This window comes from Haemaphysalis longicornis, unplaced genomic scaffold, assembly GCF_048455015.1.
Source record: "Haemaphysalis longicornis isolate Haplotype H1 unplaced genomic scaffold, Haemaphysalis longicornis Haplotype H1 scaffold_2, whole genome shotgun sequence".
Taxonomy (NCBI): domain Eukaryota; kingdom Metazoa; phylum Arthropoda; class Arachnida; order Ixodida; family Ixodidae; genus Haemaphysalis; species Haemaphysalis longicornis.
In genome coordinates this window covers 19,042,448-19,060,990 of record NW_027526295.1, presented here as the reverse complement: position 1 = coordinate 19,060,990, position 18,543 = coordinate 19,042,448, and positions in this window count along the sequence as shown.

Genomic DNA, 18,543 nt, shown 5'->3' with positions numbered 1-18,543 from the left:
TGTACAAATAGGTGAGCAAGCGGAGTGACTATGACTACAATTAGGTAGGTCTGCAGGACAGTCTTGGTACGTGCCACAGTGTGCGACGTGCCTCGGCCATGATTTTGGAGAATTGTACAATCAGTGTGGCAGGGGATTGACTATGACTACAATTACGTAGGCCTGCTGAACAGTCTTGGTACGTGCAACAGTGTGCGACGAGCTTCGGCCATGATTTAGGAGAATTGTACAAATAGGTGTGCAAGTGGAATGACTATGACTACAATTACGTAGGCCTGCCGGACAGTCTTGGTACGTGCCACAGTGTGCGACGAACCTCGGCCATGATTCAGGAGAATTGTACAAAAACATGCGCAAGCGGAGTGACTATGACTACAATTACGTACTCCGGCAGGACAGTCGTGCTACGTGCCACAGTGTGCGACGAACCTCGGCCATGATTTGGAAGAATTGTACAATCAGTGTGGCAGGGGATTGACTATGACTACAATTACGTAGGCCTGCTGAACAGTCTTGGTACTTGCGACAGTGTGCGACGAGCCTCGGTGATGATTTAGGAGAATTGTACAATTAGTGTGCAAGCGGAGTGACTAAGACTACAATTATGTAGGCCTGCAGGACAGTCTTGGTACGTGCCACAGTGTGCGACGAGCCTCGGCCATGATTTAGGAGAATTGTACAATTTGTGTGCAAGCGGAGTGACTAAGACTACAATTACGTAGGCCTGCAGGACAGTCTTGGTACGTGCCACAGTGTGCGACGAGCCTCGGCCAATATTAAGGAGAATTGTACAACCAGGTGTGCCATCTGAGTGACTATGACTACAATTACGTAGGCCAGCAGGGCAGTCTTGGTACTTGCGACAGTGTGCGAAGAGCCTCGGCGATGATTTAGGAGAATTATACAATTAGTGTGCAAGCGGATTGACTAAGACTACAATTACGTAGGCCTACAGGACAGTCTTGGTACGTGCCACAGTGTGCGACGAGCCTCGGGCATGATTTAGGAGAATTGTACAATTAGGTGTGCAAGCGGAGTTACTATGACTACAATCACGTAGGCCTGCAGCACAGTCTTGGTACGTGCCACAGTGTGCGACGAGCTTCGGCCATGATTTAGGAGAATAGTACAAATAGGTGTGCAAGCAGAGTGACTCTGACTACAATTTCGTAGGCCTGCTGGACAGTCTTGGTATGTGCCACAGTGTGCGACGAGCGTCGGCCATGATTTAGGAGAATTGTACAATTAGTTGTGCTAGCGGAGTGACTAAAACTTCAATTACGTAGGCCTGCAGGACAGTCTTGGTACGTGCCACAGTGCGCGACGAGCCTCGGCCATGATTTAGAATTGTACAATTGGGTGAGCAAGCGGAGTGACTATGACTACAATTGCGTACTCCTTCAGGACAGTCTTGGTACGTGCCACAGTGTGCGACGAGCCTCGGCCATGATTTAGGAGAATTGTAAGAATAGGTATGCAAGCGGAGTGACTATGACTACAATTACGTAGGCCTGCGTGACAGTCTTCGTACGTGCCACAGTGTGCGACGAGCCTCGGCCATGATTCAGGAGAATTGTACAAGAACGTGCGCAAGCGGAGTGACTATGACTACAATTACGTACTCCGGCAGGACAGTCGTGCTCTTTGCCACAGTGTGCGACGAGCCTCGGCCATGATTTAGAAAAATTGTACAATCAGTGTGGCAGGGGATTGACTATGACTACAATTACGTAGGCCTGCTGAACAGTCTTGGTACTTGCGACAGTGTGCGACGAGCCTCGGCGATGATTTAGGAGAATTGTACAATTAGTGTGCAAGCGGAGTGACTAAGACTACAATTATGTAGGCCTGCAGGACAGTCTTGGTACGTGCCACAGTGTGCGACGAGCCTCGGCCATGATTTAGGAGAATTGTACAATTAGTGTGCAAGCGGAGTGACTAAGACTACAATTACGTAGGCCTGCAGGACAGTCTTGGTACGTGCCACAGTGTGCGACAAGCCTCGGCCATGATTCAGGAGAATTGTACAAAAAGGTGCGCAAGCGGAGTGACTATGACTACAATTACGTACTCCTGCAGGACAGTCTTGGTACGTGCCACAGTGTGCGACGAGCCTCGGCCAATATTTAGGAGAATTGTACAACCAGGTGTGCCATCTGAGTGACTATGACTACAATTACGTAGGCCAGCAGGGCAGTCTTGGTACTTGCGACAGTGTGCGAAGAGCCTCTGCGATGATTTAGGAGAATTATACAATTAGTGTGCAAGCGGATTGACTATGACTACAATTAAGTAGGCCTGCAGGACAGTTTTGGTACGTGCCACAGTGTGCGACGTGCCTGGGCCATGATTTAGGAGAATTGTAATATCAGTGTGGCAGGGGATTGACTATGACTACAATTACGTAGGCCTGCTGAACAGTCTTGGTACATGCCACAGTGTGCGACGAGCTTCGGCCATGATTTAAGAGAATTGTACAAATAGGTGTGGAAGCGGAGTGACTATGACTACAATTACGTAGGCCTGCCGGACAGTCTTGGTACGTGCCACAGTGTGCGACGAGCCTCGGCCATGATTGAGGAGAATTGTAAAAATAGGTGCGCTAGCGGAGTGACTATGACTACAATTACGTAGGTCTGCAGGACAGTGTTGGTACGTACCACAGTGTGCGACGAGCTTCGGCCAGCATTGACTGGAATTGTACAAATAGGTGTGCAAGCGGGGTGACTATGACTACAATTACGTAGGCCTGCAGGACAGTCTTGGTACATGCCACAGTGCGCGACGAGCCTCGCCCGTGATTTAGGAGAATTGTACAATAAGGTGTGCAAGCGGAGTGACTATGACTACAATTAAGTACTCCTGCAGGACAGTCATGGTACGTGCCACAGTGTGCGACGAGCCTCGGCCATGATTTAAGATAATTGTACAAGTAGGTGTGCAAGCGGAGTGACTATGACTACAATTACGTAGGCCTGCAGGACAGTCTTGGTACGTGCCACTGTGTGCGACGAGCCTCGGCCATGATTTAGGAGAATTGTACAATCAGTGTGGCAGGGGATTGACTATGACTACAATTACGTAGGCCTGCTGAACAGTCTTGATACTTGCGACAGTGTGCGACGAGCCTCGGCGATGATTTAGGAGAATATTACAATTAGTGTGCAAGCGGAGTGACTATGACTACAATTACGTAGGCCTGCAGGACAGTCTTGGTACGTGCCACTGTGTGCGACGAGCCTCGGCCATGATTTAGGAGAATTGTACAAATAGGTGAGCAAGCGGAGTGACTATGACTACAATTAGGTAGGTCTGCAGGACAGTCTTGGTACGTGCCACAGTGTGCGACGTGCCTCGGCCATGATTTTGGAGAATTGTACAATCAGTGTGGAAGGGGATTGACTATGACTACAATTACGTAGGCCTGCTGAACAGTCTTGGTACGTGCAACAGTGTGCGACGAGCTTCGGCCATGATTTAGGAGAATTGTACAAATAGGTGTGCAAGTGGAATGACTATGACTACAATTACGTAGGCCTGCCGGACAGTCTTGGTACGTGCCACAGTGTGCGACGAACCTCGGCCATGATTCAGGAGAATTGTACAAAAACGTGCGCAAGCGGAGTGACTATGACTACAATTACGTACTCCGGCAGGACAGTCGTGCTACGTGCCACAGTGTGCGACGAACCTCGGCCATGATTTGGAAGAATTGTACAATCAGTGTGGCAGGGGATTGACTATGACTACAATTACGTAGGCCTGCTGAACAGTCTTGGTACTTGCGACAGTGTGCGACGAGCCTCGGCGATGATTTAGGAGAATTGTACAATTAGTGTGCAAGCGGAGTGACTAAGACTATAATTATGTAGGCCTGCAGGACAGTCTTGGTACGTGCCACAGTGTGCGACGAGCCTCGGCCATGATTTAGGAGAATTGTACAATTAGTGTGCAAGCGGAGTGACTAAGACTACAATTACGTAGGCCTGCAGGACAGTCTTGGTACGTGCCACAGTGTGCGACGAGCCTCGGCCATGATTCAGGAGAATTGTACAAAAAGGTGCGCAAGCGGAGTGACTATGACTACAATTACGTACTCCTGCAGGACAGTCGTGCTACGTGCCACAATGTGCGACGAGCCTCGGCCATGATTCAGAAGAATTGTACAATCAGTGTGGCAGGGGATTGACAATGACTACAATTACTTAGGCCTGCTGAACAGTCTTGGTACTTGCGACAGTGTGCGACGAGCCTCGGCGATGATTTAGGAGAATTGTACAATTAGTGTGCAAGCGGAGTGACTAAGACTACAATTACGTAGGCCTGCAGGACAGTCTTGGTACGGGCCACAGTGTGCGACGAGTCTCGGCCATGATTCAGGAGAATTGTACAAAAAGGTGCGCAAGCGGAGTGACTATGACTACAATTACGTACTCCTGGAGGACAGTCGTGCTACGTGCCACAGTGTGCGATGAGACTCGGCCATGATTTAGGAGAATTGTACAAATAGGTGTGAAAGCGGAGTGACTATGACTACAATTACGTAGGCCTGCAGGACAGTCTTGGTACGTGCCACTGTGTGCGACGAGCCTCGGCCATGATTTAGGAGAATTGTACAAATAGGTGTGCAAGCGGAGTGTCTATGACAAATATTAAGTAGGCCTGCAGGACAGTCTTGGTACGTGCCACAGTGTGCGACGTGCCTCGGCCATGATTTAGGAGAATTGTAATATCAGTGTGGCAGGGGATTGACTATGACTACAATTACGTAGGCCTGCTGAACAGTCTTGGTACATGCCACAGTGTGCGACGAGCTTCGGCCATGATTTAGGAGAATTGTACAAATAGGTGTGGAAGCGAAGTGACTATGACTACAATTATGTAGGCCTGCCGGACAGTCTTGGTACGTGCCACAGTGTGCGACGAGCCTCGGCCATGATTCAGGAAAATTGTACGAAAAGGTGCGCAAGCGGAGTGACTATGACTACAATTACGTACTCCTGCAGGACAGTCGTGCTACGTGCCACAATGTGCGACGAGCCTCGGCCATGATTCAGAAGAATTGTACAATCAGTGTGGCAGGGGATTGACTATGACTACAATTACTTAGGCCTGCTGAACAGTCTTGGTACTTGCGACAGTGTGCGACGAGCCTCGGCGATGATTTAGGAGAATTGTACAATTAGTGTGCAAGCGGAGTGACTAAGACTACAATTACGTAGGCCTGCAGGACAGTCTTGGTACGGGCCACAGTGTGCGACGAGTCTCGGCCATGATTCAGGAGAATTGTACAAAAAGGTGCGCAAGCGGAGTGACTATGACTACAATTACGTACTCCTGGAGGACAGTCGTGCTACGTGCCACAGTGTGCGACGAGACTCGGCCATGATTTAGGAGAATTGTACAAATAGGTGTGAAAGCGGAGTGACTATGACTACAATTACGTAGGCCTGCAGGACAGTCTTGGTACGTGCCACTGTGTGCGACGAGCCTCGGCCATGATTTAGGAGAATTGTACAAATAGGTGTGCAAGCGGAGTGTCTATGACAAATATTAAGTAGGCCTGCAGGACAGTCTTGGTACGTGCCACAGTGTGCGACGTGCCTCGGCCATGATTTAGCAGAATTGTAATATCAGTGTGGCAGGGGATTGACTATGACTACAATTACGTAGGCCTGCTGAACAGTCTTGGTACATGCCACAGTGTGCGACGAGCTTCGGCCATGATTTAGGAGAATTGTACAAATAGGTGTGGAAGCGAAGTGACTATGACTACAATTATGTAGGCCTGTCGGACAGTCTTGGTACGTGCCACAGTGTGCGACGAGCCTCGGCCATGATTGAGGAGAATTGTACAAAAAGGTGCGCAAGCGGAGTGACTATGACTACAATTACATACTCCTGCAGGACAGCCGTGCTACGTGCCACAGTGTTCGACGAGCCTCGGGCATGATTTAGGAGAATTGTAAAAATAGGTGTGCTAGCAGAGTGACTATGACCAGAATTACGTAGGCCTGCAGGACAGTGTTGGTACGTACCACAGTGTGCGACGAGCTTCGGCCAGTATTGACGGGAATCGTACAAATAGGTGTGCAAGCGGGGTGACTATGACTACAATTACGTAGGCCTGCAGGACAGTCTTGGTACATGCCACAGTGCGCGACGAGCCTCGCCCGTGATTTAGGAGAATTGTACAATTAGGTGTGCAAGCGGAGTGACTATGACTACAATTACGTACTCCTGCAGGACAGTCTTGGTACGTGCCACAGTGTGCGACGAGCCTCGGCCATGATTTAAGATAATTGTACAAGTTGGTGTGCAAGCGGAGTGACTATGACTACAATTACGTAGGCCTGCAGGACAGTCTTGGTACGTGCCACAGTGTGCGACGTGCCTCGGCCATGATTTAGGAGAATTGTACAATCAGTGCGGTAGGGGATTGACTATGACTACAATTACGTAGGCTGCTGAACAGTCTTGGTACGTGCCACAGTGTGTGACGAGCCTCGGCCATGATTTAGGAGAATTGTACAAATAGGTGTGCAAGCGGAGTGACTATGACTACAATTAGGTAGTCTGCAGGACAGTCTTGGTACGTGCCACAGTGTGCGACGTGCCTCGGCCATGATTTTGGAGAATTGTACAATCAGTGTGGCAGGGGATTGACTATGACTACAACTACGTAGGCCTGCCGGGCAGTCTTGGTACGTGCCACAGTGTGTGACGAGCCTCGGCCATGATTCAGGAGAATTGTACAAAAACGTGCGCAAGCGGAGTGACTATGACTACAATTACGTACTCCGGCAGGATAGTCGTGCTACGTGCCACACTTTGCGACGAGCCTCGGCCATGATTTAGAAGAATTGTACAATCAGTGTGGATGGGGATTGACTATGACTACAATTACGTAGGCCTGCTGAACAGTCTTGGTACTTGCGACAGTGTGCGACGAGCCTCGGTGATGATTTAGGAGAATTGTACAATTAGTGTGCAAGCGGAGTGACTAAGACTACAAATATGTAGGCCTGCAGGACAGTCTTGGTACGTGCCACAGTGTGCGACGAGCCTCGGCCATGATTTAGGAGAATTGTACAATTTGTGTGCAAGCGGAGTGACTAAGACTACAATTACGTAGGCCTGCAGGACAGTCTTGGTACGTGCCACAGTGTGCGACGAGCCTCGGCCAATATTAAGGAGAATTGTACAACCAGGTGTGCCATCTGAGTGACCATGACTACAATTACGTAGGCCAGCAGGGTGTTCTTGGTACTTGCGACAGTGTGCGAAGAGCCTCGGCGATGATTTAGGAGAATTATACAATTAGTGTGCAAGCGGATTGACTAAGACTACAATTACGTAGGCCTACAGGACAGTCTTGGTACGTGCCACAGTGTGCGACGAGCCTCGGGCATGATTTAGGAGAATTGTACAATTAGGTGTGCAAGCGGAGTTACTATGACTACAATCACGTAGGCCTGCAGCACAGTCTTGGTACGTGCCACAGTGTGCCACGAGCTTCGGCCATGATTTAGGAGAATAGTACAAATAGGTGTGCAAGCAGAGTGACTCTGACTACAATTTCGTAGGCCTGCTGGACAGTCTTGGTATGTGCCACAGTGTGCGACGAGCGTCGGCCATGATTTAGGAGAATTGTACAATTAGTTGTGCTAGCGGAGTGACTAAAACTTCAATTACGTAGGCCTGCAGGACAGTCTTGGTACGTGCCACAGTGCGCGACGAGCCTCGGCCATGATTTAGAATTGTACAATTGGGTGAGCAAGCGGAGTGACTATGACTACAATTGCGTACTCCTTCAGGACAGTCTTGGTACGTGCCACAGTGTGCGACGAGCCTCGGCCATGATTTAGGAGAATTGTAAGAATAGGTATGCAAGCGGAGTGACTATGACTACAATTACGTAGGCCTGCGTGACAGTCTTGGTACGTGCCACAGTGTGCGACGAGCCTCGGCCATGATTCAGGAGAATTGTACAAGAACGTGCGCAAGCGGAGTGACTATGACTACAATTACGTACTCCGGCAGGACAGTCGTGCTCTTTGCCACAGTGTGCGACGAGCCTCGGCCATGATTTAGAAAAATTGTACAATCAGTGTGGCAGGGGATTGACTACGACTACAATTACGTAGGCCTGCTGAACAGTCTTGGTACTTGCGACAGTGTGCGACGAGCCTCGGCGATGATTTAGGAGAATTGTACAATTAGTGTGCAAGCGGAGTGACTAAGAATACAATTATGTAGGCCTGCAGGACAGTCTTGGTACGTGCCACAGTGTGCGACGAGCCTCGGCCATGATTTAGGAGAATTGTACAATTAGTGTGCAAGCGGAGTGACTAAGACTACAATTACGTAGGCCTGCAGGACAGTCTTGGTACGTGCCACAGTGTGCGACAAGCCTCGGCCATGATTCAGGAGAATTGTACAAAAAGGTGCGCAAGCGGAGTGACTATGACTACAATTACGTACTCCTGCAGGACAGTCTTGGTACGTGCCACAGTGTGCGACGAGCCTCGGCCAATATTTAGGAGAATTGTACAACCAGGTGTGCCATCTGAGTGACTATGACTACAATTACGTAGGCCAGCAGGGCAGTCTTGGTACTTGCGACAGTGTGCGAAGAGCCTCTGCGATGATTTAGGAGAATTATACAATTAGTGTGCAAGCGGATTGACTATGACTACAATTAAGTAGGCCTGCAGGACAGTTTTGGTACGTGCCACAGTGTGCGACGTGCCTCGGCCATGATTTAGGAGAATTGTAATATCAGTGTGGCAGGGGATTGACTATGACTACAATTACGTAGGCCTGCTGAACAGTCTTGGTACATGCCACAGTGTGCGACGAGCTTCGGCCATGATTTAAGAGAATTGTACAAATAGGTGTGGAAGCGGAGTGACTATGACTACAATTACGTAGGCCTGCCGGACAGTCTTGGTACGTGCCACAGTGTGCGACGAGCCTCGGCCATGATTGAGGAGAATTGTAAAAATAGGTGCGCTAGCGGAGTGACTATGACTACAATTACGTAGGTCTGCAGGACAGTGTTGGTACGTACCACAGTGTGCGACGAGCTTCGGCCAGCATTGACTGGAATTGTACAAATAGGTGTGCAAGCGGGGTGACTATGACTACAATTACGTAGGCCTGCAGGACAGTCTTGGTACATGCCACAGTGCGCGACGAGCCTCGCCCGTGATTTAGGAGAATTGTACAATAAGGTGTGCAAGCGGAGTGACTATGACTACAATTAAGTACTCCTGCAGGACAGTCATGGTACGTGCCACAGTGTGCGACGAGCCTCGGCCATGATTTAAGATAATTGTACAAGTAGGTGTGCAAGCGGAGTGACTATGACTACAATTACGTAGGCCTGCAGGACAGTCTTGGTACGTGCCACTGTGTGCGACGAGCCTCGGCCATGATTTAGGAGAATTGTACAATCAGTGTGGCAGGGGATTGACTATGACTACAATTACGTAGGCCTGCTGAACAGTCTTGATACTTGCGACAGTGTGCGACGAGCCTCGGCGATGATTTAGGAGAATATTACAATTAGTGTGCAAGCGGAGTGACTATGACTACAATTACGTAGGCCTGCAGGACAGTCTTGGTACGTGCCACTGTGTGCGACGAGCCTCGGCCATGATTTAGGAGAATTGTACAAATAGGTGAGCAAGCGGAGTGACTATGACTACAATTAGGTAGGTCTGCAGGACAGTCTTGGTACGTGCCACAGTGTGCGACGTGCCTCGGCCATGATTTTGGAGAATTGTACAATCAGTGTGGCAGGGGATTGACTATGACTACAATTACGTAGGCCTGCTGAACAGTCTTGGTACGTGCAACAGTGTGCGACGAGCTTCGGCCATGATTTAGGAGAATTGTACAAATAGGTGTGCAAGTGGAATGACTATGACTACAATTACGTAGGCCTGCCGGACAGTCTTGGTACGTGCCACAGTGTGCGACGAACCTCGGCCATGATTCAGGAGAATTGTACAAAAACGTGCGCAAGCGGAGTGACTATGACTACAATTACGTACTCCGGCAGGACAGTCGTGCTACGTGCCACAGTGTGCGACGAACCTCGGCCATGATTTGGAAGAATTGTACAATCAGTGTGGCAGGGGATTGACTATGACTACAATTACGTAGGCCTGCTGAACAGTCTTGGTACTTGCGACAGTGTGCGACGAGCCTCGGCGATGATTTAGGAGAATTGTACAATTAGTGTGCAAGCGGAGTGACTAAGACTACAATTATGTAGGCCTGCAGGACAGTCTTGGTACGTGCCACAGTTTGCGACGAGCCTCGGCCATGATTTAGGAGAATTGTACAATTAGTGTGCAAGCGGAGTGACTAAGACTACAATTACGTACTCCGGCAGGACAGTCGTGCTACGTGCCACAGTGTGCGACGAACCTCGGCCATGATTTGGAAGAATTGTACAATCAGTGTGGCAGGGGATTGACTATGACTACAATTACGTAGGCCTGCTGAACAGTCTTGGTACGTGCCACAGTGTGCGACGAGCCTCGGCCATGATTTAGGAGAATTGTACAATTAGTGTGCAAGCGGAGTGACTAAGACTACAATTACGTAGGCCTGCAGGACAGTCTTGGTACGTGCCACAGTGTGCGACGAGCCTCGGCCATGATTCAGGAGAATTGTACAAAAAGGTGCGCAAGCGGAGTGACTATGACTACAATTACGTACTCCTTCAGGACAGTCTTGGTACGTGCCACAGTGTGCGACGAGCCTCGGCCATGATTTAGGAGAATTGTAAGAATAGGTATGCAAGCGGAGTGACTATGACTACAATTACGTACTCCGGCAGTTCAGTCGTGCTCTTTGCCACAGTGTGCGACGAGCCTCGGCCATGATTTAGAAAAATTGTACAATCAGTGTGGCAGGGGATTGACTATGACTACACTTACGTAGGCCAGCAGGGCAGTCTTGGTACTTGCGACAGTGTGCGAAGAGCCTCGGCGATGATTTAGGAGAATTATACAATTAGTGTGCAAGCGGATTGACTGAGACTACAATTACGTAGGCCTACAGGACAGTCTTGGTACGTGCCACAGTGTGCGACGAGCCTCGGGCATGTTTTAGGAGAATTGTACAATTAGGTGTGCAAGCGGAGTTACTATGACTACAATCACGTAGGCCTGCAGGACAGTCTTGGTACGTGCCACTGTGTGCGACGAGCCTCGGCCATGATTTAGGAGAATTGTACAAATAGGTGTGCAAGCGGAGTGACTATGACTACAATTAGGTAGGCCTGCAGGACAGTCTTGGTACGTGCCACAGTGTGCGACGTGCCTCGGCCTTGATTTAGGAGAATTGTACAATCAGTGTGGCAGGGGATTGACTATGACTACAATTACGTAGGCCTGCTGAACAGTCTTGGTACATGCCACAGTGTGCGACGAGCTTCGGCCATGATTTATGAGAATTGTACAAATAGGTGTGGAAGCGGAGTGACTATGACTACAATTCCGTAGGCCTGCCGGACAGTCTTGGTACGTGCCACAGTGTGCGACGAGAGTCGGCCATGATTGAGCAGAATTGTACAAAAAGGTGCGCAAGCGGAGTGACTATGACTACAATTACATACTCCTACAGGACAGTCGTGCTACGTGCCACAGTGTGCGATGAGCCTCGGGCATGATTTAGGAGAATTGTAAAAATAGTTGTGCTAGCGGAGTGACTATGACTACAATTACGTAGGCCTGCAGGACAGTGTCGGTACGTACCACAGTGTGCGACGAGCTTCGGCCAGTATTGACTGGAATTGTACAAATAGGTGTGCAAGCGGGGTGACTATGACTACAATTACGTAGGCCTGCAGGACAGTCTTGGTACATGCCAGAGTGCGCGACGAGCCTCGCCCATGATTTTGGAGAATTGTACAAATAGGTGTGCAAGCGGAGTGACTATGACTACAATTACGTACTCCTGCAGGACAGTCTTGGTACGTGCCACAGTGTGCGACGAGCCTCGGCCATGATTTAAGATAATTGTACAAGAAGTGTGCAAGCGGAGTGACTATGACTCCAATGACGTAGGCCTGCAGGACGGTCTTGGTACGTGCCACAGTGTGCGACGTGCCTCGGCCATGATTTAGGAGAATTGTACAATCAGTGTGGTAGGGGATTGACTATGACTACAATTACGTAGGCCTGCTGAACAGTCTTGGTACTTGCGACAGTGTGCGACGAGCCTCGGCGATGATTTAGGAGATTACAATTAGTGTGCAAGCGGAGTGACTATGACTACAATTACGTAGGCCTGCAGGACAGTCTTGGTACGTGCCACTGTGTGCAACGAGCCTCGGCCATGATTTAGGAGAATTGTACAAATAGGTGTGCAAGCGGAGTGACTATGACTACAATTAGGTAGGTCTGCAGGACAGTCTTGGTACGTGCCACAGTGTGCGACGTGCCTCGGCCATGATTTTGGAGAATTGTACAATCAGTGTGGCAGGGGATTGACTATGACTACAATTACGTAGGCCTGCCGGACAGTCTTGGTAGGTGCCACAGTGTGTGACGAGCCTCGGCCATGATTCAGGAGAATTGTACAAAAACGTGCGCAAGCGGAGTGACTATGACTACAATTACGTACTCCGGCAGGACAGTCTTGCTACGTGCCACAGTGTGCGACGAGCCTCGGCCATGATTTAGAAGAATTGTACAATCAGTGTGGCAGGGGATTGACTATGACTACGATTACGTAGGCCTGCTGAACAGTCTTGGTACTTGCGACAGTGTGCGACGAGCCTCGGCGATGATTTAGGAGAATAGTACAATTAGTGTGCAAGCGGAGTGACTAAGACTACAATTATGTAGGCCTGCAGGACAGTCTTGGTACGTGCCACAGTGTGCGACGAGCCTCGGCCATGATTCAGGAGAATTGTACAAAAAGGTGCGCAAGCGGAGTGACTATGACTACAATTACGTACTCCTGCAGGACAGTCTTGGTACGTGCCACAGTGTGCGACGAGCCTCGGCCAATATTTAGGAGAATTGTACAACCAGGTGTGCCATCTGAGTGACTATGACTACAATTACGTAGGCCAGCAGGGCAGTCTTGGTACTTGCGACAGTGTGCGAAGAGCCTCGGCGATGATTTAGGAGAATTATACAATTAGTGTGCAAGCGGATTGACTAAGACTACTATTACGTAGGCCTACAGGACAGTCTTGGTACGTGCCACAGTGTGCGACGAGCCTCGGGCATGATTGAGGAGAATTGTACAATTAGGTGTGCAAGCGGAGTTACTATGACTACAATCACGTAGGCCTGCAGGACAGTCTTGGTACGTGCCACAGTGTGCGACGAGCCTCGGCCATGATTTAGAAGAATAGAACAAATAGGTGTGCAAGAAGAGTGACTATGACTACAATTACGTAGGCCTGCTGGACAGTCTTGGTACGTGCCATAGTGTGCGACGAGCGTCGGCCATGATTTAGGAGAATTGTACAATTAGTTGTGCTAGCGGAGTGACTAAAACTTCAATTACGTAGGCCTGCAGGACAGTCTTGGTACATGCCACAGTGCGCGACGAGCCTCGGCCATGATTTAGAATTGTACAATTGGGTGAGCAAGCGGAGTGACTATGACTACAATTACGTACTCCTTCAGGACAGTCTTGGTACGTGCCACGGTGTGCGACGAGCCTCGGCCATGATTTAGGAGAATTGTAAGAATAGGTATGCAAGCGGAGTGACTGTGACTAATATTACGTAGGCCTGCCGGACAGTCTTGGTACGTGCCACAGTGTGCGACGAGCCTCGGCCATGATTCAGGAGAATTGTACAAAAACGTGCGCAAGTGGAGTGACTATGACTACAATTACGTACTCCGGCAGGACAGTCGTGCTACGTGCTACAGTGTGCGACGAGCCTCGGCCATGATTTAGAAGAATTGTACAATCAGTGTGGCAGGGGATTGACTATGACTACAATTACGTAGGCCTGCTGAACAGTCTTGGTACTTGCGACAGTGTGCGACGAGCCTCGGCGATGATTTAGGAGAATTGTACAATTAGTGTGCAAGCGGAGTGGCTAAGACTACAATTATGTAGGCCTGCAGGACAGTCTTGGTACGTGCCACAGTTTGCGACGAGCCTCGGCCATGATTTAGGAGAATTGTACAATTAGTGTGCAAGCGGAGTGACAAAGACTACAATTACGTAGGCCTGCAGGACAGTCTTGGTACGTGCCACAGTGTGCGACGAGCCTCGGCGAATATTAGGAGAATTGTACAACCAGGTGTGCCATCTGAGTGACTATGACTACAATTACGTAGGCCAGCAGGGCAGTCTTGGTACTTGCGACAGTGTGCGAAGAGCCTCGGCGATGATTTAGGAGGATTGTACAATTAGTGTGCAAGCGGAGTGACTAAGACTACAATTACGCAGGCCTGCAGGACAGTCTCGGTACGTGCCACAGTGTGCGACGAGCCTCGGCCATGATTTAGGTGAATTGTACAATTAGGTGTGCAAGCAGAGTGACTATGACTACAATTACGTAGGCCTGCAGGACAGACTTGCGACAGTGTGCGACGAGCCTCGGCCATGATTTAGGAGAATTGTACAATTAGTGTGCAAGCGGAGTGGCTAAGACTACAATTATGTAGGCCTGCAGGACAGTCTTGGTACGTGCCACAGTTTGCGACGAGCCTCGGCCATGATTTAGGAGAATTGTACAATTAGTGTGCAAGCGGAGTGACTAAGACTACAATTACGTAGGCCTGCAGGACAGTCTTGGTACGTGCCACAGTGTGCGACGAGCCTCGGCGAATATTAGGAGAATTGTACAACCAGGTGTGCCATCTGAGTGACTATGACTACAATTACGTAGGCCAGCAGGGCAGTCTTGGTACTTGCGACAGTATGCGAAGAGCCTCGGCGATGATTTAGGAGGATTGTACAATTAGTGTGCAAGCGGAGTGACTAAGACTACAATTACGCAGGCCTGCAGGACAGTCTCGGTACGTGCCACAGTGTGCGACGAGCCTCGGCCATGATTTAGGTGAATTGTACAATTAGGTGTGCAAGCAGAGTGACTATGACTACAATTACGTAGGCCTGCAGGACAGACTTGCGACAGTGTGCGACGAGTCTCGGCCTGGATTTAGGAGAATTGTACAAATAGGTGTGAAAGCGGAGTGACTATGACTACAATTACGTAGTCCTTCAGGACGTTCTTGGTACGTGCCACAGTGTGCGACGAGCCTCGGCCATGATTTAGGAGAATTGTACAATTAGGTGTGGCAGGGAATTGACTATGACTACATTAACGTAGGCCTGCCACACAGTCTTGGTACGTGCCACAGTGTGCAACGAGCCTCGGCCATGATTTAGGAGAATTTTACAATTAGGTGTGCAGGCGGAGTGACTATGACTACAATTACGTAGGCCTCCAGGACAGTATTGGTACGTGCCACAGTGTGCGACGAGCCTCGGCGAATATTAGGAGAATTGTACAACCAGGTGTGCCATCTGAGTGACTATGACTACAATTACGTAGGCCAGCAGGGCAGTCTTGGTACTTGCGACAGTGTGCGAAGAGCCTCGGCGATGATTTAGGAGGATTGTACAATTAGTGTGCAAGCGGAGTGACTAAGACTACAATTACGCAGGCCTGCAGGACAGTCTCGGTACGTGCCACAGTGTGCGACGAGCCTCGGCCATGATTTAGGTGAATTGTACAATTAGGTGTGCAAGCAGAGTGACTATGACTACAATTACGTAGGCCTGCAGGACAGACTTGCGACAGTGTGCGACGAGTCTCGGCCATGATTTAGAAGAATTGTACAATCAGTGTGGCAGGGGATTGACTATGACTACAATTACGTAGTCCTTCAGGACGTTCTTGGTACGTGCCACAGTGTGCGACGAGCCTCGGCCATGATTTAGGAGAATTGTACAATTAGGTGTGGCAGGGAATTGACTATGACTACATTAACGTAGGCCTGCCACACAGTCTTGGTACGTGCCACAGTTTGCGACGAGCCTCGGCCATGATTTAGGAGAATTGTACAATTAGTGTGCAAGCGGAGTGACAAAGACTACAATTACGTAGGCCTGCAGGACAGTCTTGGTACGTGCCACAGTGTGCGACGAGCCTCGGCGAATATTAGGAGAATTGTACAACCAGGTGTGCCATCTGAGTGACTATGACTACAATTACGTAGGCCAGCAGGGCAGTCTTGGTACTTGCGACAGTGTGCGAAGAGCCTCGGCGATGATTTAGGAGGATTGTACAATTAGTGTGCAAGCGGAGTGACTAAGACTACAATTACGCAGGCCTGCAGGACAGTCTCGGTAAGTGCCACAGTGTGCGACGAGCCTCGGCCATGATTTAGGTGAATTGTACAATTAGGTGTGCAAGCAGAGTGACTATGACTACAATTACGTAGGCCTGCAGGACAGACTTGCGACAGTGTGCGACGAGCCTCGGCCATGATTTAGGAGAATTGTACAATTAGTGTGCAAGCGGAGTGGCTAAGACTACAATTATGTAGGCCTGCAGGACAGTCTTGGTACGTGCCACAGTTTGCGACGAGCCTCGGCCATGATTTAGGAGAATTGTACAATTAGTGTGCAAGCGGAGTGACTAAGACTACAATTACGTAGGCCTGCAGGACAGTCTTGGTACGTGCCACAGTGTGCGACGAGCCTCGGCGAATATTAGGAGAATTGTACAACCAGGTGTGCCATCTGAGTGACTATGACTACAATTACGTAGGCCAGCAGGGCAGTATGCGAAGAGCCTCGGCGATGATTTAGGAGGATTGTACAATTAGTGTGCAAGCGGAGTGACTAAGACTACAATTACGCAGGCGTGCAGGACAGTCTCGGTACGTGCCACAGTGTGCGACGAGCCTCGGCCATGATTTAGGTGAATTGTACAATTAGGTGTGCAAGCAGAGTGACTATGACTACAATTACGTAGGCCTGCAGGACAGACTTGCGACAGTGTGCGACGAGTCTCGGCCTGGATTTAGGAGAATTGTACAAATAGGTGTGAAAGCGGAGTGACTATGACTACAATTACGTAGTCCTTCAGGACGTTCTTGGTACGTGCCACAGTGTGCGACGAGCCTCGGCCATGATTTAGGAGAATTGTACAATTAGGTGTGGCAGGGAATTGACTATGACTACATTAACGTAGGCCTGCCACACAGTCTTGGTACGTGCCACAGTGTGCAACGAGCCTCGGCCATGATTTAGGAGAATTGTACAATTAGGTGTGCAGGCGGAGTGACTATGACTACAATTACGTAGGCCTGCCGGAGTCTTGGTACGTGCAACAGTGTGCGACGAGCCTCGGGCATGATTTATGAGAATTGTACAAATAGGTGTGCAAGCGGAGTGACCATGACTACAATTACGTAGGCCTCCAGGACAGTATTGGTACGTACCACAGTGTGCGACGAGCTTCGGCCAGTATTGACGGGAATTGTACAAATAGGTGTGCTAGTGGAGTGACTAAAACTACAATTACGTAGGCCTGCAGGACAGTCTTGGTACATGCCACAGTGCGCGACGAGCCTCGGCCATGATTTAGGAGAATTGTACAATTAGGTGTGCAAGCCGAGTGACTATGGCTACAATGACGTAATTCTGCTGGACAGTCTTTGTACGTGCCACAGTGTGCGATGAGCCTCGGATATGATTTAGGAAAATTGTACAATTAGGTGTGCAAGCCGAGTGACTATGGCTACAATTACGTAATTCTGCAGGACAGTCTTGGTACGTGCCACAGTGTGCGACGGGCATCGGTCATGATTTAGGAGAACTGTACAAATAGATGTGCAAGCGGAGTGACTATGACTACAATTACGTAGGCCTGCTTAATTGTCTTGGTACATGCCACATTGTGCGACGAGCTTCGGCCATGATTTAGGAGAATTGTACAAATAGGTGTGGAAGCGGAGTGACTATGACTACAATTACGTAGGCCTGCCGGACAGTCTTGGTACGTGCCATAGTGTGCGACGAGCCTCGGCCATGATTCAGGAGAATTGTACAAAAAGGTGCGCAAGCGGAGTGACTATGACTACAATTACGTACTCCTGCAGGACAGTCGTGCTACGTGCCACAGTGTGCGACGAGTCTCGGCCTGGATTTAGGAGAATTGTACAAATAGGTGTGAAAGCGGAGTGACTATGACTACAATTACGTAGTCCTTCAGGACGTTCTTGGTACGTGCCACAGTGTGCGACCAGCCTCGGCCATGATTTAGGAGAATTGTACAATTAGGTGTGGCAGGGAATTGACAATGACTACATTAACGTAGGCCTGCCACACAGTCTTGGTACGTGTCACAGTGTGCGACGAGCCTCGGCCATGATTTAGGAGAATTGTACAAATAGGTGCGAAAGCGGAGTGACTATGACTACAAATACGTAGGCTTTATCAGCCGCTCTTATGCTCATTGTTTGGAGCGTAGCTTTGTCTTCGGGTTCGAGAGATCTATAGATCAAAGATGTCCGTAGCAGAGACTTTTAAAAA